We start from the raw sequence: 21651 nt of genomic DNA on the forward strand, positions 1-21651 counted from the left end.
TACACCGGAGTCTTCTTGGATAATTTCCCAGTTTATTTAACCCATCAGAAGCGAAGGGGCATCTCAGTCAGGCTCCGGTGATGCCGGAGACAGACAGCAGATGTCTCAGGGGATCCCCTGGAAAGAGAGGCTCTCGCCCAGTCAAAGGGTGTCACGGACAGGAGGAAAGAGCGGACCGAGGCGCACGGTAGAGGTGACAGGTGGGCGAGCACCCCAGGGCAGGAGCGCGGGGAATGACCGGCTGGGTGGTGGCGCGGAAACCGTCAACTCCCATCGTCAACCTGACAGCCGGGGCCCAGCTGGGCTGAGTAGAGCAGCGGCACAGGATCAAAAAATAAAATAAAGGTAGCAACACAGCGCCGTCAGCCTGCTCGACCTCGCCCCCCGCGCGCTGCGAAATAAAGTTAGTGCCCAGTAGCCGCTGCAATGGCCCAGAGGGGCCCAGCTGAGCTCCCGCCCCCGGCTCGGCGGCTGTCAAAGGCGGCCCGGCGCCGCGAGAAGTCCCAGAGCCCAGAAGCCAGAGAGGACGCCCCGAGCTGGCGCGTCAGGCCGAGTGCCCTCGCGCCCTCAGCCCGGCGGCCCCAGCCCTCAGCCCAGGCTAACTGCCACCAGCCCCAAACCGCCCCCCATCAAGCCACGCAGAGGAGCCGGGACCCGGAACCCTCTGCCGGCAGCGTCGGCGCCCGGCGGCCGCCTTTACCTGTTCTGTGGCAGCTGCGGCCGCCGCGCACTCCCCCTCTCCAGGAGAACCCCGAGCCGACGCCGCTGCTGGCCGCCGCCGCGCACACCCCACCCCCGCCCGCTCAGGTAACCCAGGAAACCGAGAATACCACCCCCTCCCTCCCCTCGCCCGGACCCAGACCCGCTCGTCTGCGCGTGCGTTCTTGGCTCGGCCTCGCGCGTGTAAGCCCCGCCTCCTCTGGGAGGACAGCGCCGGCGTCGCAGGCGTGACGCGTGGAACCAACGAGCCAATAGGGAAGGCAGGGGGGCGGGCCGACCCTTAAGTCTGCGACCGGGGACGGGTCTGGGTTTCTCAGCGGTGGGGGGTTATACCCTGTGTCCGCACTACCACCCAGGGCTCTGCGTAATGGGCAGTGTCAGACCCTGGGGAGAGCGAGCACCGTTTGAGAAGCACCAAACACAAGCGCAGCATCCGCCTCTTCCATTCAACACAGACTGTCAACCTGTCGCATTGTGTAGGTCTAGAGGATGAGGATAAAAGAAATAACGCGAAGGAGTCAAGAGAGGGAGAAAGGGTTACCCACAAGGCACCCCTAGCCTTCCTCTGGGACCTGGGAAAAGCTATATTTTAATGGTTACCGTCGGCTTCTTTCAAGAAACAAAAAGTGCTTTGCAAAGCCACTGCAGAAGTAATTCAGTGCAGTGGTGTATTTTCCAACCGACTCCTGTTCAAACACGGTTTGTATACAGTGCGCACTGTCAGTGTCATATGCCCTAATAGACCAGTCCCTCCAAAGAGTGAGAGCTGTAGGTTAAACCCAGGATGTTTTGGCTGCATCCCTGGCTCTGCGCCCAGCACGCGGCTGGCAGACTGCTGTGGTAGGCGGTTTGGCATTTCAAGGGCCACCCGCCTCACCTTCTAGTCACTGAGACAGCAACGCCAGAGGTACTGGGAAAAAGCCTGAACTGTAATCCTTCGGTAGTTTTCAAGTTCTACCAAACAATGCAAACTATTATTAAGCAGATAATCTACAAATTGACAGGAATTGCTGTAGAATCAACAACTCCCATAATTTTTTGCACAGGAATTATGAAATAGAAATAATTCAAGATATTATGTCCCAAGTCTATATACCAAATGTTACTCTCAATTCCTCAAACTCCCATCTGACCCAATGACAAGCAAAGTGCGTTAAGTTGCCCACTGATGTGGTTTACAGGGTGCTCTTGGAGAAAACTCCCCGCTTTAAAATATGTCTTCTCTGAGGTCTGATGTTTAACCATTAGCAGTTCATATCTTTAGGCGAAGATTGCCCACTTCCTCTGGCAGGCAGTCTTTTATTTTTATTTTTTATCTTTTTTTTTTGAGACACATTCTCGCTCTGTCGCCCAGGCTGGAGGGCAGTGGAGGGATCTCGGCTCACTGAACCCTAACAAGTGCAGGAAACAAATGCCTCAGGGAACTTATCACTCATTTAACCAGTATATAATGAGCACCTACAATGCACTAACTATTGTGCTAGGTGCATGTGTCTGAACTGAGACAAAAAGAGGAAGCCAAACTTAACCTGTTTCATAGTTTTACCTCAAGTTGTGTCTACTTTTATTTATACATTAACTTTCACCCACTAATCTTAAAAACACCCCCTTTTTTAATGGACAAAACAAGTCAAAGAAATATTAAGTAACAAGCTAATTTCTGTTAACCTTGAGTAGAAAATAATAGATTATCATGATTTCATTAAAGTGAAGAAAATGAAACAGACTTTAGATGATAATGGTATACAATTGGCCCTCAAAGTATTAGTTGTTCGTAAAAGGCACAAAGTAATGTCATTTGTGACTATTATTTTTTCGGTACCAGTATTTTTTATTTTATTTTATTTTCGAGATGGAGCTTCGTTCTTTTTTCCCTGACTGGAGTGCAGTGGCACAGTCTGGGCTCACTGTAACCTCTACCTCCTGGGTTCAAGTGATTCTCCTTCCTCAGCCTCCCAGGTAGCTGGGATTACAGGAATGTGCTACCACACCTGGCTAATTTTGTATTTTTAGTAGAGGCAGAGTTTCATCATGTTGGTCAGGCTGGTCTCGACCTCCTGACCTCAGGTGATCCCCCCTCCCCCCCCCGCCTCCCAAAGTGCTGGGATTACAGGCATGAGCCACCATGCCTGGCTTCGGTTCTAGTATTTTAACTAAGCTACTGCAGTGTGTATTTTATTCAATAGTATTTTAGAACATCGATACTAAATATACATACCAAATAAAACTTAGTTTAAAAGATTTCCTGGGAACACACACAAAATGTGTAGTGAAGAACATGAAAAAGAAGAAAAAAGTAAAGTAATAAGTATATAGAAGAAAGCTCTACTTATGCATGTATCACATGCTGGAAAACTTTTTAAGCCGGAAAGTCTTCAGCTAATTTGACTCCAGAATTATAATCTTAAATGAGATTGTAACATCCCAGCTTAAAACAACTCAGCCAATGTAAATGTGCATAATTTCACATTTAATTATTCTCCAAAATACCTTTTAAAAGTATTTGTGACTAAATGGATATATAAATCAAATCATGTCACATCTCTGTATTGGCTCTCCACTTCTCAGATAAAAGTCGAAGTCCTTACAATGGCCTACAGAGCTCTATATCATCTGGCTCCTCATAACTTTGTCTCTTTCTACTCTCCCATCACTACCTACATACCTGCTTCTTTACTGTTTACCAAACATGCCAGATACAGTCTTGCTTTAAGAACTTTGCACTGACTGGCGCCTCTGCTTGAAATTCGTTTTCTCCACATGGCTGCAGTTGTAACTCCTTTATCTTCTCCATGTTTTTGCTCAAATTTCACCTCTCAATGAGATCTACCCTCAATACTACCCTTAAACTAGTTAAGAGGGGCCTCTGCCCTGGACCCCACACATGAATGGACCTCATCTCACAATGTTCCCTAAAATAGTTGTATTTTGAAACATTGTCACTTCTTGGGGGAGGGAACAGTGGCATTGGTGAGAGTTGACACAGTTGTTAAATCAAGTTTAGCCTAAAACTGCCTCCTTGCATATTTTAAGTTCAGCCTAAAGGTTTTTCTGTACATCGTGAGCTATAACAAATGAAGATGTAAACAGGCCATAGCCCACAAGTGTGTCAATTCCTGAGTTTTGGCCAATCAAATGTTTGAACTGTGTTCTAATAAGGCAAATGTTGAGCTGCAACCAATCCAGTTGTTTCTATACCTCACTTCCATTTTCTGTACATCACTTTCCTTTTTCTGTCCGTAAATCTCCCACCATGTGGCTGCGCTGGAGCCTCCCTTGGCTCAAAAGGCTGCCTGATTCACGAATCATTTGTTGTTTGGTTGAACTCCTTCAAATTTAATTCAGTTGAAGTGTTTCTTTTATCACAGTGTAACCTGTAACTCTAAACATCATCTCTTTCATAGCACCCATCAACTTCTGACATACTACATAATGTGTCTATTTCTTATGCTTATTTTCATTGTCACCCCTGTTTAGACTATGGGTTCTACAAGGGCAACAATCTTTGTTCTATTTCTGTTGTATCCCAAGGACCAGAACAGTGCCTGGCACTTAGTAGGCACTCAGTAAATATTTGGATAAATAGTTAAATTAAGAAAATTTTGTTGAAAATTCAAATAAATATCCAAACAGTAAGTTGACCATAATTTTGGAGCTGGACAATCTTACTGTCTACTACAATGCATGGGAACAGAAATGGATTTGTGAAGTAGTAGAGGAATACAAGACTGCGATTTCAGAAGGTCAGAATTATACAGATGAATAAAATTATGCATTTGACTAAAGACCTGCATCAATTTAATTTTGAGTGTCACTTTAATTTAATTTTGAAGTGCTTTACCTTATTAGGATGCATATGCATCTTTTAAAATGGTGCATCTTGGTAGCCACCTTGAAACTTTATTGAAGAGGTCAATTCGTAATTAATGTCTTCATTAAGTTGTTACCAACATCCACTTCATGTTGCAAAAGTTATCAGATTTGGTTGTAGTATGATTCTTTCATGTAATTTTCTCTACTAAATCACTGATAGCATTTGAAATACCTGAAAGTATTGTCAGAGGCGTCCTAACTAGAGCGACTCTATCTTAAATAAAGGCCAGATAAAGCCAAACCTGCTGTGTTACATTGCCAAGGGCTTGGGCACTGTTGGTCACAAGATGTTTACGGTTGAGGGAATGAGTTAAGATGCTAATAACTAATTAAAGACCCAGAATTTATGGAACTGTCCTAGTACTTTAAGAACAAAAAGCATTCTTAGTTTAAGACTAGGTTTTGCTTTAAAGATTGTAATATTAAAAAATTGTAATATAATATAATTATATAAAGATTATAATATATTATAATTAATATAATTATATAAATTAAAGATTATTATATAAAGATTATAATATAATTAATTCTTGCTGAAATCAATAGTAACATAGGAAAATAACAATACTAATAGCATGTCACAAGCTGATCACAAGCCTTTGTAATAAAGCACACTATTCTTAACAACCTATATAAGCAAGCACTACGTTTAAGGTAGTGAGTTCCTCCTTTTGCTTTCTGAGGACACCTACTCTGTAATTGAGTAGTCTCTAATAAACTATCTTAACTTCACTATACTCTGCAGCTCACTCTGAATTCTTTCCTGTGCAAGATCCAAGAACCTGCTCTTGAGGTCTGGGACAAGACTCATTCTCCGGTGACAGCATCTATACTTTACTCAAAAACTCTCATGTCCTTGCATTAAGAGATTTATACATGTGGGGGAGGAAAAGTTTCCTCAACCCTCCTAGGGTTCCTGGCTGAATCTGAAATAAAACAGACAGATTAACAGGAAAAATATTTATAAATGTATTTAATCAAAGTTTTATATAACATGGGGCCAAGCACAGTGGCTCACGCCTGTAATTCCAGCCCTTTGGGAGGCCGAGGTGGGTGAATCACCTGAAGTCAGGAGTTTGTGACCAGCCTGGCCAATGTGGCGAAACCCAGTCTCTACTAAAAATGCAAAAATTAGGCAGGCATAGTTGCACGTGTGTGTAGTCTCAGCTACTCAGGAGGCTGAAGCAGGAAAATCGCTTGAACTGGGAGGCAGAGATTGCAGTGAGCCAAGATCACACCACTGCACTCCAACCTGGGCGACAGAATGAGATTCTGTCTCAAAAAAAAAAAAAAAAAGTTTTATGTAACATGAAAGACTTCAGAAATGAAGACCAGAAGACCCAGGGATAACTGCCCGTTTTTCTGCTTAGAATCAATGAAGAATTGACAGCACTGTAGAAATGTGATTGGACAGAGGAGTTTGATCTGATGGTAATAGACTGAGGGGGAATCCAGCAATGCCTGTCTGTTCCGATTCTTCTTGGCATCTCTATGCAGCATTCCTTCTTCCCGGATACAGGGCAGGATGCCTCTGGAATGAAGGTCTTATGACCTAGAATCATCCAACAGGGGAGGTCAGAGAATTTTTTTATGGCCAGCTTTTATACAGAAAGTTGGGAAGAAAGAGTGGCTCACACCTATAATCCCGGCTCTTCGGGAGGAGGGCAGATCACTTGAGTTCAGGGGTTCGAGAGCAGCCTGGCCAACACGGTGAAACCCTATCTCTACTGAAAATATAAAAAATTAGCCAGGTGTGGTGGTGCACGCCTGTAGTCCCAGCTACTTAGGAGGCTGAAGCAGGAGAATCCCTTGAACCTGGGAAGCGGAGGTTACAGTGAGCCGAGATCCCACCACTGCACTCCAGCCTGGGTGACAGAGCGAGACTCCATCTCAAAAAAAAAGAAAGTTGGGAAGAAAAAGAATAATATTTCCAGGTTTATGGCTTGCTTTGTGGTGGAGGAGTTCTACTTTCTATGGCTTGCCTTAGAGTTTCCACGGCCTATCTTGAATGAGAAAGAGAAGCAGGAGAAAGGAGGGGGAGAGAAGGTGAAACAGATCTTGCTTCTGAGGCTCTCTTGGTTTCCTGCAGTTCTTTCAAAGTACTCAGCATGCCAAGGCACCAAACTTTGGGGTGTTGTGTTGAGTCCTGACATAAACATCAAAAACTATTTCCTTGAGGTGACCTTTCCAACCAACCAAAAGTGTTAACACAACTGAAACTTCCCCTCTCCTGTGGAAACCTCAGGCCGAATGTGTCTTAGTGTTCTACTTTTATATATAGGAAAGACTGTACTTGTGGGCAACAGTGTCGTTAATTCTCATACACATTTTGTTTTTTCCGTTTAAAATTTCTGACCTGTTTTTCTGCTTACAACAGAAAATATATGCTATAGTAATAAACTCAAACACTAGAGAAATATATAATATACAATGTAGGAAATGGAGGTATTCCATGATCTCACCCTGGAGACAAGCATTGGTAATTGACGGACATGCCCACAGGTGTTTTAGTAGACACACACACAAACACAGAGTTGTGGTTATTATTGTGCTATTATTACTATCACCACCACTATCATTGAAAAAAGAGGGATTTGGGTCCATTATTGAGCATAATTCTTAGCCAAGTGGTTTATTTGGCATTACTTACTGTAACAGCCAATATTTATCTATCTTAATTCCCAATATATTCCTGCAGTCTACACATTTCTGAGTAACTTTCACCTGAAACCACACTAGCTGTTTATTTTGGAAGAGCAAACTAAATTTGTCCTACACCATAGACAGGCTAAGAAGTGCAAGGAAATTAAGAAACATTATCATTTGAAATACAGGTTTCCTATTCATTCCTGTTTATAAAGCCAAGAGCCCAGGTTATCTGAGCAGATTAAAAATTACAAGGACTCGCTAAAACTCTTGGTCACTCATTCAGAAGGAAATGGAAAAACACAGATAGCATAAGTTCTCAGCAGATGCATAGAACAGAATATCACTTGACCACTTCAAAACAGCAGTTGAAAAGGGTGAGTCAGAGTCAAGGTAAGGAACAGGTAAAGATACATATGTGTGTTTCACTGCCTCCTCGAAAAATGGTACTACATAAAAAGATTCTGAATATGTACACTTCACCATTCTATAAACACCACAATTTTGCACCATTTCAAAAAATGTCTCCAACTCTACCTAGTCCCACATGCAGAATCCACTACAGTAGTAAGATTGCAAGATTGATCTGTTATTTCAGACCTTCATTTATTTTCTGTATACTTGCAATGTTCAAGGCTTTGGAATGAAAGACATTCTGGGTCTGCTTGGACTCCAGACAAGTAAACAAGCAATTAGAGTAGAGGGAGATGAAGGTTGTGGCAACATTGTGCGTAGGATTCTCTGGAGCAGCAGCGAGGAACATCCAGCCCCCATCCCGGGATCATAAAAAGCTTCTTGGAAAGGCAACCTCTAAACTTGAGATGCAAACACTCAGCGGGCTTTGAGCAGGCCAGTTTTTCCTAATGTTTAAGCACCTCCAGTCTAGGATAAATTTTTTAAAATAAGAGTAATGCAGTGGGTTTTTCATAAAGCTAATTTTATCCAAAGGACTGTCCTTTATTCTGAAACTAAGACCTTCCTACTTTTGGAGAATTTAAATAATCTTCCTTTTATGATACAGAAATAATAGTTTGGATATCTCAAATAGCCTTTCTGGACCAATCAGTTGACAATTAAGAGTTGGACATTTGATTGGTCCCTGAAAGAATTTGTTGTTTTGTTGGTGGTGTTGATATGGTTGTTGTTTGTATGTGCGTGTGTGTGCATAGACGTGTGTGCGTAAAATCCATGTGTCCAGAAACAACTGACAGCTGAGCTAGGATGGACAGCAAGGGTGTTGTTCCAAGCCCAGGCTCCTCCTCCAACCAGTAGCATCAGCATTACCTGGGAGCTTGAGAGAAACACAGAATCTCAGGCCATGCCCCAGACTTACTGAGTCAGGCTTGGCATTTTAACATGATCCCTGGGTGATTTATATGCACGTTAAAGTGCATTTTGTTCCCTCTATTCCTAGAATAGAGGGAACAGCAGGGGAAAGCCTGGTGGGAAAGATCACGGTGGTTTGAAGATCTTTTCCAAAGTGAAAGAGTCAAGGCCACAATTCAGGGAGGTTGAGAGTGATGCTGGGAAGGCAGGCAGGAGGGTGGAGGAAGATGATTTATGTTTTCCCTCTGCTCCCACTGTAGCTGCATAGATCACTGTTCCCTATTTCCTACGGTCATTTTTAACTAAGGCATGTTCCATGTCGCTTACAATGTCCAATCACTTATTGAAAAACCTCAAAGCACAGGTTAAATATCCTGGGACAAATATCTTGGGCCTATTGTGTAGCGATCAGTGGGATGCTGATTAAGCATTTCATAACTGTAATAACAAGTTATTCTGACTCTCCAGAGTGGCTGGTGGAGAGTCTGTTTTAATAAGGACCAGACACCAAAGGATAAAAATTTACCCTAAGCCAGGGGGCAGCTACGTCATGCTGATGGAAGGAGTCCTGCCCCACACAATTGCTTGGTTGTCTAAATTAGTTTTCATCCTATACCTGCATAAGAACTGTGCTGCAGCCTGGGCAACATGGTGAGACCCTATCTCTACAAAAGTAAAAAATTAGCCAGGCATGGTGGCACACACCTGTGGTCCCAGCTACATGGGAGGCTGAGGCAGGAGGATGGCTTGAGCCCAGGAGTTTGAGGCTTGTAGTGAGGTATGATTTTCAAATCTGGGCGACAGAGTAAGACTTTGTTTCAAACACACAAACAAACAAAAACAAACAAACTGCATTGAATGTACTAAAGGCATGATCTTTCCCTATTTATGAGTTAGGATTTAAATTAAAATACGCTTTTTCTAGGCTGGGCATGGTGGCTCATGCTTGTAATCCCAGCACTTTGGGAGGCTGAGGTGTGTGGTTCACTAGAGTCCAGTAGTTTGAGACCAGCCTGGCCAACATGGCGAAATCCCATCTCTACTAAAAATACAAACATTAGCCAGGCATGGTGGCAGCACCTGTAGTCCCAGCTACTTAGGAGGCTGAGGTGAGAGGATCACTTGAACCTGGGAGGCAGAGGTTGCAGTGAGCCGAGATCACGTCACTGCACTCCAGCCTGCGTGACAGAGTGAGACTGTCTCCAGATAAAAAGAAAATGCATTTTCTTTTTTATCTGCTAAAAGGCAAAGAACATCCCACGTGGCCATAAAACCAAAACACAATCCAATATTGTTTTCCCTCCCTCTCTTGCTTCCCACAGTATTTCTATAGTTATTTTCTTTAAAAAAAAAAATGGTTTGTCTTCTCAAATACACTTTGAGTTTATTAAGTTGTGGGAACTGCATTTTGACTTTTTGTGTTCCCAAGTGCCCAAGATAGTAGTTGCTCAATTAATTTTTTAGCTAAACGAGGAAGCTGATGACACAGAAGAATACAAATAGTTGAATGAATTCTCTATGATCTGTAGCCACATGGCCAACAGTTGCTAGAGCTGATTCTCATACTTGAGGAGATTTTATTTAAATTCTGATTTTTTGTTCCTGGCAGGTTGGAGTATTTGACTTCTGTGTGCACTATGGTGCGACATCCTGTTTGTTAGTAAAGTGCTGTTTTCTGCAAAGAGAAACTAAACTAGTAAAAATGACACAATCATTTGCGCAGCTCACTACGTAAGCTAATTTGAGAGGCACAGGCCTGTCATATTTGGAATTGAAACTGAATATTAGTGTAGCATGGTCCACTTTAAGCCTAACCTATGTTTACCACTAGAATTTAGATGGTCCGAGTTATGGGGGTCCTGGTGGGGCAACCCCAGGCATTGGTTCAGATGAGTGACTGAAGAACTCTCATTCAGACCTTCCCAGGTACAAAAGCTTATCTGATAATAAAAGTTGGGTTGCAGAATGGAGCAGGTGATTGTAAGCACGACAGAGGGTCTGGCATCCAGATTTGCTCCTTACCTGTTCCCTAGATATTTCTATGTCCAGTCCTGGACAAAAGCATCTGAGATTTAAAACAGAAAGGCTTATTTTCCCTAAAATGTCTGTGGGATCCCTGGTCAAAGTCAGCACTGATATGCTATCCATATAACCGGGTGGTTATACCAGAGAAAAGAGAATGGCCCTGTCCTGCTATCCAGAGGGGCCAGCACCACACACCAGCCATGAGAGAGAGAGGTCACTCAGTCTATCAGGTGTTTGCTGGAGCCTCTAATGGAAGAAAAATCCTTCTCCCTCCCCAGATTGTGCTGACATCAGAGGAAGAAATATAGGAATCATGGGAACACAGAATTCAGTTTGTGAACAGTTCACTTACGGTCAACTTTTTGTTGTTGTTGTTGTTGTTGTTGTTTTTGGAAATGGGGTTTCACTCTTCTTGCCCAGGCTGGAGTGCAATGGCACAATCTCCGCTCACCATAACCTCCGCCTCCCAGGTTCAAGCAATTCTCCTGCCTCAGCCTCCTGAGTAGCTGGGATTACAGGCATGCACCACCACATCTGGCTGATTTTGTATTTTTAGTTAGACATGGGGTTTCTCCATGTTGGTCAGGCTGATCTCAAACTCCCAACCTTGGGTAATCCGCCCACCTTGGCCTCGCAAAGTGCTGGGATTACAGGCGTGAGCCACCACGCCTGGCTGGTGAACTTTTTTTTTTTTTAACGTTTCTATTCCGTGAGTACAGTTCTGAGACAATTATATCGCTTAACAGTGTAGATGTAGTCCAGGTGGGTCATCTTATGGAAAATAAAATGTGTGATCTATTCTGAAGTATCTGACAATGTCTGCCACAAAAAAAAATAATAATAAATCTAAAACCCACATTGATATTGGAGCAAATGCAGACATTAGGTTGGAAAACCAATCACTGAAATATAATATCAAGAAGACAGGGCAACAGGGTGTTACTAGATTCTAGAAATCTGAGGAAGGCCGTTGACTCAGATAAGATGTACCAAATCACCTTTGTGAATTGGGAAGGGCCTCAAATATGCAAGGCATTTAAACATGTCTGGGCCCACTTAATAATGTAATCTTCTGGATCTTTATAGTTTTAAAAATCATCCTGTCACTTCGCACATGTTGGCAAGGTAGGGTAGCGTAATCAGCAAAGCCCCAAGGCCACATCCCCAGGGGCAGGTGAGCTCCTCCTTCAGCTGCAGGGGGGACTTCAGGCCAGGAGGCAGTTTTGGCAAATTGCATTCCCACCCTGAGCAATGAGGGAGTGGCTTGTGGCAGAGCAACTCTAGCTCCGCAAGTGGACTCTGTGGCCAGTGTGCAAGCTGCCATCGAACTCAGCTTCTCCTGAATTCTGTGTGATTTCAAGAAGATACTCTCCCTTCTAGCCCACTCTCCCTGATTCCACCTCCTTGGACACATGTTCCCTAATAGTCAGATACTAGCAACCTGAAGTAAAAATAATGATGGCCGCCCTGCTTCCACCATTGTGGCTCCTACTGCCCAAGTTCCTCCTCCAGACACAAAAGCACCAGCCAAGATTTTGAGGTCACCAAATCACAGTAATAGCTGACCAGGAAATGTATTGTAAAACACCGTCACAGGACCTATCACCCAACAGGATAACCTCTCCTGACTTGTTTCCTGCCAAACCCATAGCACCATTTTTGGAACTCAGCTGCTGACTGATAATTAGGTCCAAGGGTTTCCTGATGGGATACAGATGATACCATATTTACTGGCAGCTGTGCTTTTGCTAATTGTTGGAAACTTGGCTTTTAACCCGTGCTTGCCGCCCACCATGCTGGGCTTAGGCAATCCAATGAACACAGTTCTTCGCACATTAATATTTTAAAAAATTTTTTTTATAGATTTAGGGGTGCAAGTGCAATTGTATTACATGGATATATTGAGTAGTGGTGAGGTCTGGGCTGTTAGTGTATCCATCACCTGAGTAGTGAACATTGTACCCAATAGGTAACACATTTTTTTAAGAGACAGGGTCTTGTTCTATAGCCCTGTCTGGAGTTTTGGGTGCAATCATAGCTCACTGTAACCTCAAACCCCTGGGCTCAAGCAGTCCTCCCACCTCAGCCTCCCAAAGCACTGGGATTACAGGTGTAAACCATCACTATCAGCCATTCTTCACACATTGAAGACAACTATGAGGTGAGTATCCCTACCCACTTGTGGCTGACTCTTAACACACGGAAATGATATTAGAGCATTTATCACTGGGGAGAATACATTTGCAGGTATGGGGGTGAATTCTGACCAAGGCGGGCATATAATAGATGTCTGAAGGCAAGACAAATCTTTGGCCACTGGGGACTGGTTTTGCAAAAGGAGGGAGCATATGGCAGGAATGGTTGCCTGCCAACAATATTCACCTCAAGAACTGCTGCGTGGCACTCCAGGTGCTACCTGTGTTGACTGGCTCCCTAACCAGACACCTAACAACATGTGTGGAGGACACTGTTTGAAGGGAAAGAGAACAGGGAAAAATATTTTCCTCCAGTTACATAGTCTGTTCCTTTAACACCATTCATTATACTCATCTTTTCCCCTCTAATCAGAAATGCCACTTTTATTACATATTAACTGCCCTTCAGTTTTCCAGGCTGTTTCTGAGCATTCTAAAACAGAGAAATATGGAACCATAAACTGAAAGTTCTGAGAATGGATCTAGCTTTTTTCTTTTCTTTTTTTTTTCTTTTGAGACAGAGTCTCGCTCTGTCACCCAGGCTGGAGTTCAGTGGCACGATTTTGGCTCACTGCCAGCTCCGCCTCCTGGGTTCAAGTCATTCTCCTGCCTCAGCCTCCCAAGTAGCTGGGATTACGGGCACGCGCCACCATGCCCGGCTAATTCCTGTATTTTTGGTAGAGACGGGGTTTCACCATGTTAGCCGGGGTGATCTCGAACTCCTGACCTCAGGAGATCTGCCCACCTCAGCCTCCCAAAGTGCTGGGATTACAGGTGTGAGCCACCATGCCCAGACTGAGAACGGATCTAAGTTTCTCAGAAGAGCAAACTCTTGTCTCATTTTTTCTTCGAGTTATCAGCAATTACATGCACAGCACTATACCTTTTATGTTTTGTATTTACAAGTCATTGGTTAGGCTGTCTGAATTCTCCAATTATCTCAAACATGGTTTTTTTGTTTTGCTTTGTTTTTGTTTTTGTTTTGTTTTGTTTTTTGTTTTTTTTTTGTATTGACCACTGCCTCAATTTCAGAGAAGAAGGAAGACTATATCTCACTCAATATTAGTTTAGCAATATATGTGAAAAAAAACTCAGCAGACTTGCCTTATACTGCTTTCCCTTGTGGAGAATCAATAACATAGACATTCTGAAAACATGGACGGTAAGAATGGAGGTGGTAAGATGTACAAGTAAGTTGATTAGTCAGTTATTCTAAGTCAAGGATCCCATGTTGATTTATTACTCAGTAAAAGTGTCATCATTTGACACCATCATAACAGTGACTATACACACATCTTTGCCACACCTGATACGTACAGCAAACCAGAAAGAATCATGGGAAGTGGGTTAGGGTATTTATTCTAATGCTATAACCAATACTGCCTAGATGGAATGTACACATACCATGTAGGACTTACTGTCTGTTTTTACCAAGAGTATTTTTTCTATTCTTGCCTCAGGGCTTTCCTTCTCTGTGCCTGTTTTTTTTTTCATGGAAAACTGTCTCCTCAATTGCGATGTTTTAAAATCCCACCAGCACTTATCTTATCACCCTAAATGTCCCTACGATTCTACTTCATCTTCAAAGATTTTTCTTATGCAAATGGGAAGATCAAGTATTGCTGCATTTTGTCCTTTAAAGAATTCCATTTAGTGGCTGGGCACAGTGGCTCACACCTGTAATCCCAGCACTTTGGGAGGCTAGGGTGGGTGGATCACCAGAGGTCAGGAGTTCAAGAACAGCCTTACCAACATGGTGAAATCCCATCTCTACTAAAAATACAAAAATTAGCTGGGCATGATGGCAGGCACCTGTAATTCCAGCTACTTGGGAGGCTGAGGCAGGAGAATCACTTAAACCCAGGAGGTGGAGATTGCAGTGAGCTGAGATCGTACCACTGCACTCCAGCCTGGGTGACAGAGCCTGTCTCAAAAAAAAAAAAAAAAAAGAATTAAATTTAGCTTCCTTTGAGAGAGGACCATGAGTCCAATTTACTGTCATTTGAGTCTGCAATGAAAGGAAAGGATCCCTAGTATTACATGGGGTGCTGGTCATTGTGATAATTCAGATGATGCCACTTTTTTGAGGTTACCAGAATGCTTTCACTTGGGTTGCCTTATTATCATGAATGTAAAGGGGTGCTTGTTACTTTACTGAGGGTAAAATCAGCCTAGGAAATTAAGTGACTTGCTAAACGTGATGTGCAGGGCAGGGCTGGAACTGGGGTTCCTAACTCCAAATTCCCAAGCAGGTCATAACAAAGTGATAACTACAAAACTTACCCACTGGTTTTCTTAAAAGGATTTTCTCCTTAGAAGTATTTTGCCAGAGTTTAATTTTAGATTGCAAGTGTTATTCACACTGTCACGTTTCAACAGGTTTGCAAGTTCTACTGTGTGGAAAACATACTTTTACTGCAGGGAAGAGTCAGACGTTCTTTGCAGAGTCTTTGTTGTGCTTTAATTATCTAAAATTATTCCTTGGGAATTTGTATATATCTACATGACCACATTGAAGATGCATATTTAACATGCACAATCAGCTTTGAGGAAAAATAATAGGGGTTTGAATTACCATACCATCCAACAATTACACTTCTGGTACGTATCAAAGAGTGAAAGCAGGATCTCAAAGAGATATTGGTACACCCATGTTCGTAGCAGCATTATTCACAAAAGCCAAAGGGGAAGCAATGCAAGTGTCCATTGGTAGATGAATAAAGAAAATGTGATACATGTTTTTTATATATATATATACACACACACATATATATCACTGTGTGTATATATATATTTACATATATATACATATATGCAATGGAATATTATTCAACGTTAAAAAGAAAAGAAATTCTGACACATGCTGCAACATGGATGAATCTTGAAGGCATGATGCTAAGTGAGAAAAACCTATCACAAAAGGACAAACCCTACATGTAACATATATAGAGTAGTCAAATTCACATAGACAGAAAATAGAATGGTGGTTGCCAGAAGCTGGGGGATAGAAGGAAATGAGGAGTTAGTGTTTAATGGGTATAAAATTTCAGCTGGGGAAGTTTAAAATGTCCTGGAAATGGATAGTAGTGGTGGTTACACAAGAATGTGAATGTACTTAATGTCACTAAACTGTACATTTAAAAATTGTTAAAATGATACATTTTATGTTATGTATATTTAAACACACACTCACACACACACTGTCTCTCACTCACACACATGTGCACACACACACACACACACGAATAGGAGGCAGAATACTTAACCCAGATCTGGAGGAAGGAGGATGGGGAAGGCTTCACAAAGGAGGTGGCTTTGTCTTGAAAAAAGAGGAGGAGTTTGGCAGGCAGGACAAGAGAAAGATATTCCAGGCTGAGGGAATAGCATAGGAAGTAAGGAGGCAATTCCAAGGTCATATTAGGAGAACAGCAGGTAATCCAGATGATGACAGTCCTGGACTCTTGCTGGAGATAAAGCTGCGATGGCAGAGGGAGCCAATCTTGAAAGCTCCTGTGTGCCATGCAGAAGCTTTGGACTTCATTGCATAGGTACTGGGAAGCTACTGGAGTCCATTAAGCTGGAGATATGACCAAGCTTGCATTTCAGAAAGAGAATGTGGGCAGTTGCATGAAGAGAGGATTGGAGGTGAAAGCGACTAGAGGCAGAAACAATGGTGAGGAGACTCTTGGAATAGCCTAAGAGAAAGATGAGGAGGGCCCCAGCTGAGGGTATGTGGAAACGGAGAGAGGTGTTAAGAGGGTGTAGGAACCTACGAGAGGTGGTAAGTGAAACCTAAGGGTGTGAGATAGCTTTAGCATAGATCAGAAATATAACAGAGGCTGAAGGGTTAGGGAGGGCTAGCAGTGAGAAGTGAGAAGGAGAGAAAGAGTAAGTCCATGTTGGATATGTTCAGTTTCATGTGCCTTGTCTAAAAACATCCCACATGAGTCCATCTGCACACGTGTATTGAGTGAGTCCTTATAACTATGCCATGACCCAGACAAATAATCTCAATTTTACTGGCACCCAAGACTCAGATTGGAATCTCTCCAATGAATGTCTTTGGCTCACCCCACTCCAGAAAAGTATCCATATTCTCCCTCCTCAAATACTCTCCCCTATGGTTTCTCTGCAGTCCTGGCCACTCTCTGAGCAAGTAGTCTGCAGGGGCCAGCTCCTGGAGGCAACAGGACTGCCAGGAATTCATCCACCAGTCATCTTTTTCTGTGGTACTTAAAGCTCTCAGTCTGCACCCAGCCTGCCCTCCCAAGCTGCCCATGCTCTCGGCTGGCACTGAAAAGTCTCAGAAATACTTTAACCTACCTGAACAGTGATTACCTTCTTTAGATGAGCAAGGAACTCTTTGTTGCAGGCTAATTAGCAACCATCTTCCCAGGTAGCTGCAATGAAACTGGTCTCTTCCATGCTGTTAGGTAAGCTGGGTCTCTTGTTTGCAGTTAGATCCTGGCTTCTGTTCAGCTGACTTAGGGTAGGATTATTCTCCTGGCATTGAGGAACATGCACGGTTGAGTCAAACAGCCCAAAACCCCGTTAGATGGCAAGGGAAATTTCTGCTGTACTCTGATGTCACCCAAGGAAGACACAGGAACAGATGGTGAAGGCAAAAGCTTCATGCACCACAGAAACCTCAGAATACAACTTCCCCATGTAAGAGTGAATAAACTGCTGAAAGAGGCCAAAAGCCCAAACCCTCTGCTATGAAGACTGCTCTTCTCAAAGCCAAAAGGTCATTGGGATGGCTTCTTAGAAGCCCTTGCGTTGCTTTTTCGTTTGGTAACGGGGCTAGGAAATCTCTGTGTCACCAGGAAGGCGAGTGGCCCTCTCTCCCTCTGGCTCTTTGGCAGGTGGCCATGCTTGTATCACATGGGGAATTTGGCAAATCAAGTCCGATTCTTTTGCAGTGTAGCTGCAGCAAGGATTTCCAGTTAGTGATTTTGTGGTGGCTCCTATGAGTCATAATTCCCTGATTCTTCTGCAGAGGGGGCGGACCTAAGTTTGTCCTTGGGAGGACCATCATTACTCTTGGTTTGAGAAGGCTGCAGTCCTTGGAGGACATAGAACTAAACCCCAAAATCTGAGTTCTTTTTTCAGAGACAAGGTTTTGCTCTGTCATCCAGGCCAGAGTGCAGTGGCACAATCATGGCTCACTGCAGCCTAGACCCCCTGGGCTCAAGAGATCCTCCTGCATTAGCCTCCTGAGTAGTTGGGACTACAGGCATGAGCCAACATGCCTGGCTTATTTTTTAACATTGCCCAGGCTGGTCTTGAACTCCTGGCCTCAGGCATCCTCTTGCCTCAGTCTCCCAAAGCCATGGTTTACAGACATGAATCACTGTACCTGGCCCGGAATATGAGTTTGAAGCTTAGATATTGCCACTAGCCTTCTGGTGGCAAACTTTCACCAAACTCCTAGTGTCTTTTTTTTGCCCTTGCTTTGTGCTAAAATATACCTTTCTTTTTTTTTTTTTTTTCTCCTGCTGTTGTTACCTTTAAAATATTGTAATTAAAAACTACTGTCATATTTTTATTATTTTATTTTATTTTATTTTATTTATTTTATTTTATTTAATTTTATTTTTGAGATGGAGTCTCGCTCTGTCACCCAGGCTGGAGTGCAGTGGTGCGATCTCGGCTCACTGCAAGCTCCGCCTCCCAAGTCCACACCATTCTCCTGCCTCAGCCTCCTGAGTGGACTACAGGCACCTGCCACCAAGCCCGGCTAAATTGTTTGTATTTTTAGTAGAGACGGGGTTTCACTGTGTTAGCCAGGATGGTCTCGATCTCCTGACCTCGCGATCCACCCACCTCGGCCTCCCAAAGTGCTGGGATTAGAGGCATGAGCCACCGCGCCTGGCCTACTGTCATCTTTTTAATACCATGCCTGTTATGGATTTCTGAATTAATATTTTTATTTAGAAACTTTTGTACATATGTGTATAAACAATGTCACCATTTTTTTTTTCGTTTGAGACAGGATCTTGCTCTGAAGCCCAGGCCAGAGCACAGTTGTGTGACCTTAGCTCACTGCAGCCTCAAACACCTGGGCTCAAGTGATCCTCCTGCCTCAGCCTCCCAAGTAGGTGGGACTACAGGCAAACACCACCATGCCTAGCTAATTATTTTTATTTTTTAGAGGCAGGGTCTTGCAATTTTGCCCAGGCCGGTCTTGAACGCCCAGGCTCAAGCAATCCTCCCACCTTGGCCTCCCAACTAGCACTTTGCCAAGTTGCTCTTTTCAAATTAGCAATTATGCCAGGTCCTGGGCTAGTATTTCATCAGTGTTATTGTGTTTAATCCTCACAACAATTCTTCCAGATAGGTACTTTTATTCCCATTTTACTGCTAAGAAATCTAAGACTTGTTCAATGTCTCACTGCTTTTAAATGGTGGCACTGGTGCTTGAACCCAGGCCTCTTTAACATCCAATTCCATCCTCCTAAACTACTGACTAGACTGCTCTTTGCACGTGTGTTATGTATATGTATATATAGACTACATAGTGGGCAGACAATAAATATTTGTTGAATGACTATTCTATAGTGTATGTATTCGCTCAGAACTATCAAGTTCATTACTGTCCTTAGAAATTGATGCTAATCATGTGATCTTCTGGACGCAGAGTATAGCTGAAAAGATTCATATCATAACATCAGGTGGAGCCTAGAACAATGAGTATTAAAGCGAGTGCTTAGGTAATATGGTAATACCTCTTACAAGTACCCACTTATTATAAGGTATTACTTATAATAGGTTATGGCTGAACCCTAAAGCACATGGCATAGTCTTTATAATTAGTTCCTCAACAAATATTTATAAATGTATTCTAGTATATTATGTACCATGTAGGTATTAGGTTCTTGATAAACATTTCTTCAATATATCATTATTGCAGTCCCTTTTTATCACTGTTTAGGCCATGTTGATGTATTCCCCCAGCTGCACTAGGTGTAATGAGTGTGGGTTTGACTGTATTTACTGTTCTCATATCAGCTGAGTTTAACTCACACCCAGCAGAGATGTTAAGGGTCAAAGGTACTGAGAGAAAGTTCTTTATGTATTCAACATGAAAACTGGCTGAATGCTGTGGATAATAAAGTCACTGTGAATGTATACCTTTAGGAGAAAAAGGCCTTCTTTCCTTTGAAATGTCGGTTAGCTCTGTTTCATGCTGTAATACATATTATTAAAAAGTCCCTGAAGCATTTTGAAGAGCTGTGAAGGCTTTACCTCTCTAAGTGTTACTTGCATTTCTCATAGCACTTCCTGCCTCGTTTAATTCTACTAATGTTAGGTCACCTATCATAACTTGATGTACTGAATTAATGTTTTCCTCTTGAAGATCTTTTGAAAAAAAATACATCTTGGCCTTATTATGAACTTAGAGTCCCTTGTTAATGAACAGGATGCAAATGATTAATTTGGAAGACAAATCCTTTCTGGGTGGCTACTGTTTACTTAAACATTCTTCTGATGTGCAGAGTGATACTAATTGGCTTGAGAAAGTTGATACCGATTCCAAAACTAGGGTAATTTAAGATTAAAAATACAGTAGGGGCTCTGTAAATGGGGTGAATATAACCAATTGCCTGAGATGAGCTGATTATCTGAGCTCTGAATTTGGCCTAGATTACTGGTAATCAAGGTAAAAAGAAAAGATGGATAATATAGGGCTGACCGCCCCCACCAGGTTTATTTGATAAAGAAACATTTATAGGCCAGGCACGGTGGCTCACGCCTGTAATCCCAGCATTTGGGAGGTCGAGGCAGGCAGATCACCTGAGGTTGAGTTCGAGACCAGCCTGACCAACATGGAGAACCCCCCCCCCCCCCCCGTCTTTACTAACAATACAAAATTAGCCGGGCGCGGTGGCGCATGCCTGTAATTCCAGCTACTCTGGAGGCTGAGGCAGGAGAATTGCTTGAACCTGGGAGGCAGAGGTTGCGGTGAGCAGAGATCATGCCATTGCACCCCAGCCCGGGCAACAAGAGTGAAACTCCATCTCAAAAAAAAAAAAAAAAAAGAAAGAAATATTTATAAATTTACCCAAATTTTACTTGGCATTCAATGCAAGGAGGAAAAAAGCATTTGTCTCCTAAAGAGTTACTGTATTCCTTTAAAAATATCCACAGAAAAACCTAGTAACTCATTAAATATTATAGCCTACTTACAGGTTGTCTGCCATTCTTATTAGAGAAGAGAGAATGGCATATTAAAAATATATCAGAAGTTACGGGAAGTTGTGAAGTGTTAGACTTCAAGTTGTGATCCTTCACAAGGCTTCATTCTATGCCAGGCTGTTTGGGAGAGTTCAGAGATCAGCTGAATATGAAAGATATAAGAGCAACTGTCCAGCTGAGGTGGTACATACCGCACTACTTTATGGAGAGGACTGAAAAAGTCAGTTAAGCTCCTAAAATTCCTTCATCATTGCTAAGCATTCCTTCATCATTGACAAGCTAAGACATAAAGTTGGGAGATGGACTAAATACACAGGACGGCAGAATAAGACTAGACACATCTTGAAGGGTTAAAGAGATGAGCTCATTCTAACATGGCATTTAGTAGAGGTCAGTGCCATGTCGGGCTCTGCCGTTGAATCAAAAACATCAATGGTTTGAGTAAAAAATAGGTGGGAGGTATTTTGCAGCACTTGTGGGAAAAGGTGTTCAGGGTTTTAGTTGAAAGCAAGCTCCATATGAGGCCACATTGTGATGGTTGCAGTCCTTCATCCGTCTTTTGCCTACCTGTCAAAAAATAAAGGAGACAACAGGCTGGAGGGTTTGTCCTTGGCATACATCCTCTCTTTGGTTGGGGCGCTGCTGTTGTCCAGGTAAATACCTTTGC

General features: G+C 42.9%; 1 protein-coding gene across 5 annotated transcripts in view; it reads right to left on the bottom strand.

Moving 5' to 3' along the window:
• LYST (lysosomal trafficking regulator) overlaps positions 1–17593 on the bottom strand; it is a 229277-nt gene extending 211684 nt beyond the window's left edge. For 4 of the 5 annotated variants that reach the window (XM_030937164.1, XM_030937163.1, XM_030937162.1 and 1 more), the window contains exon 1: positions 701–790. The gene's annotated coding sequence lies outside the window, so the exon portion shown is untranslated. Of the gene's footprint in view, positions 1–700; positions 791–17108 lie in introns of those variants that run through there. The other variant, XM_030937161.1, reaches the window with a different exon arrangement.
• Positions 17594–21651: the final 4058 nt, after the last annotated feature.

The sequence above is a fragment of the Rhinopithecus roxellana genome, chromosome 8 (genome assembly GCF_007565055.1).
Source record: "Rhinopithecus roxellana isolate Shanxi Qingling chromosome 8, ASM756505v1, whole genome shotgun sequence".
Lineage (NCBI taxonomy): Eukaryota > Metazoa > Chordata > Mammalia > Primates > Cercopithecidae > Rhinopithecus > Rhinopithecus roxellana.